This window comes from Lactuca serriola, chromosome 5 (genome assembly GCF_051521515.1).
Source record: "Lactuca serriola cultivar US96UC23 chromosome 5, Lser_US96UC23_V15, whole genome shotgun sequence".
Taxonomy (NCBI): Eukaryota; Viridiplantae; Streptophyta; class Magnoliopsida; order Asterales; family Asteraceae; genus Lactuca; species Lactuca serriola.
Window position 1 is genome coordinate 322,614,586 of NC_136412.1, and position 13,598 is coordinate 322,628,183.

The window sequence follows — 13,598 nt, forward strand, 5'->3', positions numbered from 1 at the left end:
CTTGGAGTGTTACTCTTAGACTCAATTTTGGAACGAAGTAGGATTCACCTTTTTGATTTAACCATTTTAACAATCCACGATTCCTCTTCTTAGCGATAAATGCACTAAGATGTCCTTAGAGAATCAATTATGATATGGTTTCATAATCACTAAGATAATCATAAAACACGATACTCAAGTACTCTTCCTTCTTTTCAGATTGGAGAAAATTTATCTTTCTGCCATACATTGAAACTTTTCCAATGGTTCAGAATTATACTTAATCTTGTACGTATAATCATATTTACTAAACTTTAGTAAATTACAACGAATAGTCTTATCGTTCTTTGTGGTGGACCTGATCAGCGCACAACCGAGTGCACCTGATCTCCTAGTCCTTCACTCGACTCACATATACATGTGAACAAGGAATTAGTCTTAATTTCCCAAAGATGAATTTCTCATTCATCACACAATACAAGTTGCATGATTCCAAGTTTCTATGCAACTGAAACTTCGGTGATGATAATCTTTCCTTATTTGATAAATTATGACACTACCACAAAAGAAAGAATCAAATCCATTTTCTAATATTGCTATCAATGGAAACATATAAACAACAATTTTCACAAATGTCATTGCAAGGAAACTTAAAATAAAATAATATCAAAATTTTCTTTATTTATAAAATTGCGGAAAACTTATCCTTACAAAGAAAATACATATGAAAATTATGTTTTTATCTATTCCTAACCAATCTACCATAACTCTTAAGCAGTAGCTCAAAATTCTGATCATCGAACCATGTGATCGAAATCCATCTCTTCACGATCAGAATCAACTTACTCTTCCTTTAAGCTTCCTTTCATTTCTTCGATTCTACAAAACATCAAAATGTAATTACATTACATCAAATATTTAGAATCTCCAAATAGGAACTTAATAGATTTAGACAGTGGACTTTACCTGAAGTAGAGTCAAAAATTTTGACTTTACCATCCTTGCGATCTTCCGGGTAAATATGGCAGCTTCGCAACCAATGCCCCTTCTCTTGGCAATAGAAACATATGGACTCTTTGGGAATGGTACACAGGATTATCTCAGACTTAGCCTATCTCTTTACCATTCGGTCAAATGACTTGACCATGGCCGATCCCTTTCCGTAGGGAGGAGAAAGCTTTTTTGGACTTCCAGTGTTACTGTAACGCTCGTAGATCCGAGCTAGTCAATTTAGAGACAATAAGCGTCAAAAATGACTTTTTGATAGAAGATTGTTTAGAATGAATAATCATAACCAAGTTTTAGTATATGTCACAAGGTTTCCGTGTATATAAAGAACACCTAAATCCGAGTTATAACGAAGAAGTTATGACCTATCAAAGTTTCGCGACAGATTCGGCACGACGTTGTAGGACGTAAATAGTGAATTTATGATAGATCGATATTTAGCCTTAGCGATCTAAATGAAAGTCATAGAATATGTTAAACCGAGAGGGTACATAAAAAGAACGTCTAAATCTGACTTCGTACGAGGAAGTTATGAATTTCCGAAGTTTTAGCTTAGCAGTATGCAGCCCGTAGTTCAGATTTGAGATCGAGTGATTTCTAGCCAAAAAAATCTAAACAAGAATCAAAGATCTCGTCGATAGTAGTGCAACGGTAAAAAGACAGACAAAAACGGATGTCAGATGAAGAAGTTATGACTTTCTAACGGAGTTTTTCTGTCCCGGCCTACTAAAAATAATATAATAAAAATAAAGTCAAAATTAGCCAATGGAGTCTAAGCGAAAGTTGTAGAGCATAATCTCACCCACGTGTGGATATAAAGAACGTCGAAAACGGAGATCGTATGTGAAATTTATGATTTTCTGAAGTTCGAGGCACACAACCCAAAGGGGGAACGCACCGCGTTCAATTGGGGAACGCCCTGCGTTCAATACTTGGCTCTAGAGTGGCCACGTCGATGTTGAATCAACGGATAAGGATAGGATCAGAACCCCGCTCCTATGCGCTGCGTTCGGGGAACGCCCTGCGTTCCCAGAAGGAACACACTGCGTTCACTGCCAGACTCCAACCCTATAAATAGATCTTTTGGGCAGCCGAATTTGGTTGCCCATTTCTTCTTCTTCTTCTTCTTCTCTCTCTCTCTCTCCCGTATTTCATTGTTTTACGTGAAAATTATACCCCCGAAGCCCCGGTATCATCCCGAGACCTAAAGCGCCTAAGATCCTGAGAAGTAAAGTTTCCGAGCCGAAACTCTGCCCGCGAGAAGCCAGGTTTTGTGAAGATCTCCCAGTTTCACAGAAGAAATACTAATCTTAGAGCCGTAGTGCTGCCCGATCATCTTCTTATCAAGTGCGTGTATAGTCCCTTTCATAAACACAATTTTAATACAAGTATTGTTTGAATGAATTAAGTATATGTTTGGTGTGAGTGTGTAGTTACTTTCTTCTACCGCATAGATATGAAGTATTTGCTATGAAATACGTGCTATGTGTCTATACATTGTTTGTTTACTTGAGATGGTTGTTGAATGAATGTTTATACAGGTTTTTAAATGATTTAAACTATCTATGTAATTTATATCTACAAATATGTTGGGTAGAACATGGGTAGATGAAATAGTTGGTGTGAGAGGAAAGATTAGTTTGAGGATGAGACGAAAGATGATATAGATCATGAGATGAGGGTGACAGGTGAAAAAATGAGTGAAACCTTTACCCAAACGATGGCCCCCGTCATTCATTAAAGTAGGGATGAAAACCTCGGACTATTCTAGACAGTCCCGTGGAACACTAGCAAGCTCGCAACTTGTAGGTGTTGTGAACGATGTGTTCACCGGTGTACTCTAAAAACCCATTGATATGTATTGCTAGAGGAGTCTCGGAACCAATACTGTCAATAAACGAGATAAACCCCGGCAACTATGGAGTTAGCGCTTGGTACCTACGGATATAGTGTATGTTGAGAAAACCCTGGCAATGATGGATTTCGTGCCGATTCCTTAGGATAATCTTTAGGAATAAATGAACGAGGAATAGTTGATTCTTAGGGTAATCTTTAAGAAATAAAAAGGAGATAATGGGGTGGGTAATTGGGGTTGATTGTGTGATGATTAAATATAATAATTATTATATTATTGTGGGTTGAAAACCCTATATGCTTACCAGGCTTCCATGCCTGACCCACTCAGTTTTCTTTGTATTACAGGTAATGACACGAGAGTATAAGTCAGATGACTTGACGAGAGATTTTGGATTATAGACCAGTAGGTATAAATAATTGTTATGTTGTAAGGTCAATATTGTATTGTTTATGCTTTTGGTCTATATCGGAACATGACATCCCGTGATTTTGTTAAATAATGAAAATACATTTCTTTAAGAAAAGCTTTGATAAATTCTTATCATATTTTGTTTTGGGAACAAATTCCGCAACAGTATTCTTTAAACGATTACTCTGATTTTTAAAACAAAGCATAAACAAACCGGTCTTTCCTGGCCGTGAAATTGGGGATGTCACAGTTACCATTGTCAATGTCCATGGAAGTTTGGGGAGTAGATCTTCCAATCAAATTTGCTTTACCAGTGCGCCAAATCATTTCTGATTTAGTAGCAACAAACAAATAGGTAAGATCAATAAGGGTCATGTCGTGGTCTGTCATATAGTAGTCCTTAATAAACTCACTATACGTGTAACACCCATAAAATTCAAGCCAAATTTAAACTTTTTAATACATGTTAAAACCATTAAGTTATTAAAGTTTGTTTTCAAAATAGTTCAGACATCAGAGTATCCCCAGAATCAATCATAAAAATATGAGGAGGTGCACGATCACGCCTTCGCCTTCTTGCAATCAGTAGAAATAGCTGAAATAAAATCAACAATTGTAAGCCCGAAGCTTAGTGAGTTTCCCCAAAATACCTACACCATACAAACATAACCATATCATATAACCAATACAGAACAACATGCATAATGAGTCGTCAGCTTGACTGGACCGCCTCACAGGCGTTCAGTCTATATGGACTATACTCCGAGCCTTCGGCACGTCTGGACTGCCTCGCAGGGCCTACAGCCTATCCGGACCGCTCGCCAGGTATGTTGGCCTACAGCACGAAGCAGGACCGCCTCAACCCAACCCCCAATCAAACAAACATGTGCACATAAAAATAATACACTAGCACATATCATATAACAATCAAACCGATCTAACAAATCACTAATCATTGCAACATCCCAATAACCGGGATACAGACCTAACCGGTCACTAACATAGCATTATCCTATAACCAGGACAATCATGTGCACATAGATATCATATAACACTAGCATGTATATTACAGTGAAACCGATCTAACAGATCACAAAGCATAGCAACAATCCATAACCAGGATATCGACCTAACATGTCACTAACATAGCATCATCCTATATACCAGGATACCGACCCAACCGGGTCACTTAAGCATAACATATCACCATCCTAACTACGAGGGTGTAAACCAGTAAGCATATCATGCAATAATCCGAATACAATCCATAAAGGGCCGGCCTTGGTGCCTTAGACCCTGTTGGTATATCGAGGATAACTCACCTGGCACTGCTGAAGTCCCGCAGATAAAACTCCAACTGTTGGTTGACAGCTTCCCGAACTGTCAACATCAAACAACACCCAATTAATAATTAGGTTCCAAGCCCAAGGTCTAACTCACACATCAAAAGCCCAAAATTCAAGTAATGGTCCAAAGCCCAACATGTGGCCCAATTTTTCCAAATTAGGCCCAGACCTCCAAATGGTCTTTCCTTAAGGCCCAGTACCACATAATCACAAAGGCCCAATTATGGCCCAACTATGGCCTAATTTTCCAAATTGGGCCCAAGTCTCTCACATGGGCCTTATCCTAAAACCCATTAATTATTCTAGTCCATTTTCTTGATCTTGGATGACCCATTAATAATCTAATCATCAAGGCCCAAGAGAAGGCCAAACAATAAACCCAAGTAAAATTAGAGTTTCTCATAAAATGATGATTAGGGTTAAGTGTTTCTCATTTAACCCGTTAAGGACTTAATCCATTAAGTCCTTTATTGCTTTAGGTTAATTTACCAATGATTATTATTTAATATTTCAAGTTATTAAATAATCTCGTGTGTGTCCCGACCATTTCCTCCAAATTAGGGTTTTATGCCATTAGGGTTTTCCAAATCCTAATTAGGGTTTCCTACCCAGTCTTAGCCCATTAATCAATTGGTTGGGCTTTTAAGTCACTTTGGGCCTCATTGGGCTCATTAAGGTCTCATTGGGCCCACTAGGGTTTCTTTGGGCCCATTGGGGTTTCATTGGTCCCACATTGTCTAAACATCCCCCAAACAAGGTCCAAATGCAATCAAAGCACACCGCCACCCGACACGGCGGCAGGAGGCGACAACCACCACCATACGGTGGTGGTGACGAATTTTCTTTTCCATTATTTCATTTTGTTACAATTTACAACACCATCCAATTAACACACACTCACACATACTAATAAACACACACAAACATAGCCACCCAATGGCAGTAGGCGGCTGTTCATGGTGGCAGCCACCACCTCACGGTGGTGGTTGTGACTTCTTTCCAGATTCCGGCCAAGGGTTTCTTACACACACCCTACATCGCACACACTACGCTACACACACCCCCTTTTTGATTGCAAAATAAACCAAACACCCACCTATGGTGGGCGGCAACCACCATGGTGGTTCTTCTTGACTACTCACGACGTCCGGCTACAACGACTTCTTCAACTACTCAGATTGGCGGCGGTAACGGTGGCCATGGCTACGAAGAAATGGAGAATTGAAAGGTGTTGCGGTGGTGACAGGTGCGACTGGGGTTAGCACCGATGAACGGAAAGAGGTTGCAACCGGGAGTATAGCAACGACAACCACGGTGACAGTTTCTACCTTCCGACTTCCAATATAGCGCGACGTCACCCAAGGAAGAGGTTACCGTCAGTCTTCGACATCGTAGGTATAGCAACACCTTCGTCTTCGGTGAGGCTTTCTCTGGCCAATCGCGACACCACAGCCAGCATGGGCTGTGCTACCGTGGTGGTCGTACTCGACGACTCCAGCAGATGGTGGTTTGCGACTCGACAGAAGGGTGTAGTGACGCCGGAGTTGAAGACGGAGGAAGGGATGGCAGTTGGTGTGAAGGGAGACATAAGGTGGCGGCTGCTCATCCGATTAGGTTTAGGTTTACAAGGGTGGACGGCTATATACCCGCTACATCCAAACTTTGGTCCATAATGACACTCTAAGTCCCTCCTTCCTTATTTTCTTTCAATATAAATCCCAAATTTACCATTTGACCCCTCCATGACAAATTCTTTTCAACTTAGGTACATAATTTACTCTTTTAGCCCTACCCATTCAAAAACCTTTCATCTTAAGTCCATTTGATACCAAACACCCCCTGACTTCTAAAATCCTTTGCAAAATAAATCCCAAAATTACACTTTAACCCCTGGAGGTTCAAACCTTGTCATTTGGCTTCCCGAAACCAACACCCCACTAAATATTATTCAATTTTGGGCTATAATAATACGAAATAACAATAAAAATCACTTCATGGGGTTCTGGGTTTATTATTTAATTATTATATTTAAATGGGATGTTACAATACGACTTAGGGAGTGACTGAAGAACCAAGTCAACAACCAACTTCCTCGAGACTTCGACACCCAACTCTCCCAACCTGTCAATATGTAACTTCATCTCCAAGATGTGAGTACATACATACTTTCCATCTTTGTGTTTTCTTGCCAATAGGGCTTGAGTGATCTTGAAAATTTCAAGTCTTTAAACTTATGGGTCAGGGAGAATTATTGGAGGGGGTGGAGGAAGTGAAGTTCCACTACAACACGAAAAAGGGATTAATCTTTCACCTTGATCGTGTCGTGGAATATCATCTTTATGAGGAAAGCTTTTTCCAAAAGGATGAGGAAGACCATAGTTGTCTGAAATAGACATCTATAAGGGAGAAATGCAAGTTAGTTGTTTTAAGTCCTTAATATAACACCCCAAATTAAATATTAAGGCTATGACCCAACACAATATTTTATAATTCGGAAGAGGGATGCCGTAATCCAATTGCAAAATATTTGAAGGTAGGTAAATGACGATTTACCAATTTCCACCATGAAAAACGAAATTCATTATTAAGTTTTAAATGAATTGAAATTCCTAGATTCTTTTGAGATTCATTGAACTTTTCAATGACATGTTTAATCTCGATTATGCCCTTCAAGTTTGTGACTGGGATACCGAGGATCACAAACAAGGTGTGAATAACCATGCAAATTAGCTTGGTACTCTCGATGTCATTTATCACCTAATCAATGTGCTGGTTAACCACACACGCTCCATTGATCTATGAAAAACATCGAGCTACCCTTTGCCACCCTTGTTAGTCTAAGTTAGTGTGACAGTTAACCACACACGGTCCACTGACGAATTGGCAAGGTGCAAAGTGCAATTTCATGGGTTAGCATCAAATTCACATTTTTCCTAAGTAACTAAGATTGGGAATTTGTAAGACATTTAGTTACTTAAAATATTCATTATACTTTTAATGATAATGTTCTGTCCTACCCATTCGACTAACGACCCTCAACGAATGAAGGAAGTGGTGGGTGAGAGTGGACACCCATTAAACCGTCATTTTATAGGCAGTAACCTTATACCCCTCTTATAGACCGGCTTCGTGAATGAGGTCTACTAACGGTAAGATTGACTTATCTTATACATACATACATACATACATACATATATATATATATATATATATATATATATATATATAATTATTAAAGTTTTAATATTATAATAGTATAAGGGTGTATTTTAAGCTTTTAAAATACTAGATGGTTTAATCTATTAATAAATTATACTCTTAATTTAATTAAATTAAACCATGTCATTATGGAATTATTAATTCTCTTTTAATTAAACACTTTGATTAATTTAATAAAGTCCATAAAGTGCAATTTGAACTACTCAAATACTTCAAGGTTCTAAATATAAAAAATTCAAAATTAAAAACTATTTAATTAATTTTTTTAATTTATAAACCCAAGAGTTACACCTTTTTTTATTACAAGAGTTTCTAAATTTGAGACTTTTCAAATACCAAAACTTGAGGGCAAGTTTTGTAACTCTTGGAAAACCTTTGATTTCCATAACTTATGAGTTTAATGTGGTTTTATGAAAAAACGTTTCATGTTCCATAACTTGAGGGCAAGTTATGGAGGACTTTAAAGAACATTTAGATCAATATTTTAACAAATAAAAAATTATCATATAATTTATCTATGATCTAGTTAAACTCATAGTCAAGACAATTCATATCAACAATTTACAAGAAATTAGTGTATCATTTAAACTAATACAAATGTAGAAATTTCGACAATTATCTTTTAATTGGACAAGTATAATCATTACCATACCAACAAAATCAAATTTTATGAACTAAAACATTTTGCGGTAATGATCCTAATCCAAAACAGGCCAAAAATCCCAAAAACTATTGCCTGATCATCCAACTCGTCGAGCCCAACTATGGACTTGTCGAGTTCAAGGAAAAATACATCCTGCTCGTCGAGTCCAAGCATGTAATCGTCGAGTAGGTGCTGTCAGAACAATTTTTCAACTTTGGAAAAATAAGCTATGCATCAAATATAACAGAAAACAATCCTAGGCTCTGATACCACTGTTGGGTTTTGTATATACTACAACATCCTATGGTGCACAAACAACCCTAAATGCTTTGGACCTATGTTTTCTCTAATTTTACATGCAATATTGTTTCCAAAGCATAAAGCCTACAACTAGCATACAATTGACATAAACAACATAAAATTGAGTTATAAAATTACCTCTTTATTGTAGCTTGTAGTTTTGGCCTTTAAGAACTTAGCACCTCAAATGTGATGCCTCAAATGGTTCACAAACACCATGAACAAATGGAGTACTTTGAGAGAGAATATGGAGCAATAAAATTCGGCTATGCTTCTCCAAGAATACATGTTCAACCAATTTTAGACCAAAGGGGTATATATATATATATATATATATATATATATATATATATATATATATATATATATATATATATATATATAGTGTAGGAATCCAAGAGTCACGCGTAAACCCTAATCCATACACTTGGTGATGATCCATGTTTCATGTGGGATAACTCTTCTTGGATACTTACATAAACTTAGCCCATCATGGATCAATAGCCCAAACTATATATATATATATATATATATATATATATATATATATATATATATATATATATATATATATATATAGAAAGAGAGAGAGAGAGAGCTAGGTTTAGGTGTTTAAAGTAAGTATTGTGTTATTGTATGCATAACTGTGGGTCTATCAAAATTAAATAAATATTTAAATAATTAAATAAATAAACAAGGGTATTTTAGTAATTTAATAATTAGCTTCCACAAATAATCCCTATAATCATGGTAGCATTCAATTTTAATCTAATTTCTTTTCTTATATACAGCCGTCATCGATCTTCCAACAAAAAGAATGAAGCGGTAAGGGGGTGCAAAGGGTCACAGAAATATATTGGGAGCTCACAGAATGGGTTATGATCATTGGAGTCTCTCCATTATCATGATTGCTGTCTCGACCCTAACTCACACACTTGATTCTCTCCCTCTTTCTTTTTCTATGGTCGACGCAAGTATGACAACCCCTATGGAGAAGAGTGCGATCGATTTGAGGGTAACAATGGGTTTTTGACTCGTCGAGCGTAAAAGAATAGAATACGTGACCAGATCAAGTTTCACTTGGCTTCCGAAATAGTAATTGGAATTAGGGCATGATTTGGATTACATGTATCTTACAAACTTACTAGAATTAGGAATGAATTGATTACATAACTTGCATTAAATAGTTCAGTTAGGTTGGTTTATTGTCTAATTGTTCTTCCCCTGGATGTTTGAGGTTTTAAGCTTTATGGTATTAGAAAATTGTCATCTTTGGCATACTTGATTGATGAAATTAAATGTATAAAGATCTGGTCAAATGGAGAAGTTGTGCAAAAGCAAGTTGTAGGCATCATAAATAGTACGGGGTTGTTCAAAGTTCATATCCAAAAAAGTTGTATCACTTAGAACATTTATTCAGGGAAAGGGGAGATGATTGCATCATATGTTTTGATTGAGATATATTATGAAGTTTTGTAGCCTACTATTGAATCATATCATAGAAGCAAGGTAGCTTACATACTTGCAAATCATGTTATTTTCACTTCAGGTCTGGTAGAATTTGCAAATTAACAATCTTTTGGTGAAATTTGTCATAGAGCTTATTATGATGCATGACAGGTGTTTGTGGAAGTTCCTGAAAAACAATCTGACCAGACCATGTGGTATTCATTCTGTCAGATTTACTAAAATTTTGTGTTATTTATTTGCCACGTAAAAGCATTCTCAAAGAATATTATTCTTACATGATTTGATTCATGACAGTTATTTTCGTAAAATGTCTAATTTCATTGATGATCAAGGGCTTGAAGATTAGATGATGGCTGAACAAGTGTCACCGGTCTTCACAAAGGAAAGAGCTATTCTTCTGATAGAATAATCTACAATAGAATGATAGGAGTATATTTAATAATATATTCTGGTAGAATATTCAGGTCGAATAATATACATGGTTTTGTTTGTTATTAGTTAGTATTTCATTGTCATAGACTATTATATAAAGTTTTTACTTTTTTAAGAATGTAAGGAAAAATTTGAAGTTGTATCCAACAATATGTTAGTAGTCGTTGTTGGCATTCTCATAGAATATCATTCTAATAGAAATATGTATCCTGAAATTCCTAGAAATATAATCCTACCAAAATGTCATTCTAACATAATAAAATCGGGTTTAATTATAAAAATTACGTTATACTTAAAATTAAAGTAATTAAAAAAAATTAGAATTCGTAAAAATTAGAATGTCATTCTGTCAGAATGTCCGAATTAAAAGAATTATAATTCGTAAAATCGGTTTTTTAAAATTAATAGAATCTATTATCCCGTAAAAAAAAATGAAATTTTCCTTTAATAAATCTATATTAATTGACTAAATTACCCTTGTAATTAATTAAGATGATATTTTTCAATTATATTTAATTCAATAATATATATTAATCACTTTTTATAAATAAGTAAATTTGATTGGTCCACATTTATGCATACAATAACACAATAGATACTCTAAAACCTAAGCCTATATATATATATATATATATATATATATATATATATATATATATATATATATATATATATATCACTGATTTACATAATCAGTCCCCGTTAATTTAATTAGTCTCTTTTGATCACTAAATTAATTCCAAATTAATTCTTGATCAATACTAATTAAATAACACGATTTCATATTAATATATTAGAACTTATAATATATTAATAAATCATAAATAACCTCTTCTCAAAAGTCCATCCTATCAAGTACATATCAATTATATTTATGAGCTTAAACACCTAATCCAACAAAAAATTCAAACGATAGAACCATTATTAGTTTTACAGCTTAATCCATTATGATCTTTTAATAAACGATCATATGAATCCAAATTTAGAATACTCATATTTCCATTCACAGTCCTTTCAACTTCATGTTGAATATCTTAATATTCATCAAAACATTTATCTTGTTTTGTGTGACATCACCATTTTCACGGCCAGAAAAGACCGATTTGTTTATGCTTTAATTGAAAATCATAGTATATTTTTAAATAAATATATTGCGGAATTTGTTCCCAGAAAAACATGATAAATATATTATCAAAGCATTTCCGAAGAAATGTATTTTATTCATATTAAAACTTTGGGATGTCATCGTCAATACTGAAACATAAGCATAAATAGACCTTACATTTATTTACACTAGTGATCTACATCTCATTTAATCTCTCAGTGTAAAGTAGCTTCGTATCGACACATGTGATATAAATAAGATTGAGTGGGCCAGGTTGGGAAACCTGGTGAGTACATAGGGTTTTCAACCCACAATAATATAATTATTATGTTTAATCATAAAACAATTAACCCAATTACCCATCCCCATTATCTTCTTTATATTCCTAATTACATTCCCTAAGGATTTATCCCAAGGGTCATCTCCTACATCGTATTTACCTCTCATCTCCTTACATCTTATTTCCTTATATGTTTGTTCCTAAGAACTTTTCTTGAGGATCATCGCCTACATCGTATAGACAATATTAATTCGGGGATCACTCCCTCAATATGTGTCTAGTAAGGGTTAGGGTATCATCGCATGATTACGCAGCCACAACATCGCCTGGACTCGTAATTCATAATAAGGGGTTAGAGTATCATCGCATGAATACGTAGTTACAACATCGCCTGAACTCGTATTCATCACCTACAGGTTATGAGCCTGCTGGTGTTTCCACATGACTGTCTAGAATAGTCAGTGGTCGCCATCTATACTCTGGTAGATGACTACATCGCCGGTCAAGGTTATGGTATCTCCTCTCATCTCACATCACCTATTTATCATCACCTATCTATCATCACCTAATTATCATCACATTTCTATCATCACCTATGTCTCATCACCTAATGGTCATCACCTATTTCTCATCACCTAATTATCATCACGCATCATCTAATTCATCTACCCATGTTTTACCCAACATATTTGTAGATATAAAATACATATACAGTTTAAATCAATTAAAACATGTATAAAATGGTTCATCCATCATAGATAGCAAGTATAAAGATAATATGCACACATAGCACGTAATTTATATAAAATACGTCATATCTATGTGTAAGATTAAATAATATGCAGTCACCTTATTAGCGTGAGTTGATAGAATCTAACTAAAAACGGTCGGCAGTTCATGATCGTCGGGCTCGGGATGCGGAAACGGCCTTCGGAAACAAGAGAGAGAGAGAGAGAGAGAGAGAAAAGAAATGGTGTAAGGAATGAAAGGGCTGAACCTGCTATATATAGGGTGTTATGGGCCATTTCACGTCGTGGCATACCCAGGGTCACGTCGTGAACATCCATGTGTCACCTTGTAGCTTCAACACGTGTTTTCTAGCCCCGATTAGTGTCTCGGACACAATTCACGTCGTGTTCTTCATGTCCACGTCATGACTTAAGGCGGCTAGGGTTTCTGCCACGTGTCATGCCCTCAACAGCTGCATCTTCGGAAGGCCATAACTTTTGCATACGAGCTCCGTTTTTGACATTTTTTATATCCACACGAAGGTGGAGACGTACTCTACAACTTTCCTTTAGAACCCTAAGGCTAAAAAGTACTTTATCATAAATTTACTTTTTATGATTCCCGGTGTCGTGCCGGTTTTGTCGCGAAACTTCGACAAGTAATAACTTCTTCGTTATAACTCGGATTTCAACATTCTTTATATGCACGGAAACCTTTTGAAATATACTACAAGTTAGTTAAGATTATTTATTCTAAATAATCCTCTATAAAAAAAAATTCATTTTTGATGTTTATCGTCTCTAAATTGACTAGCCCAAATC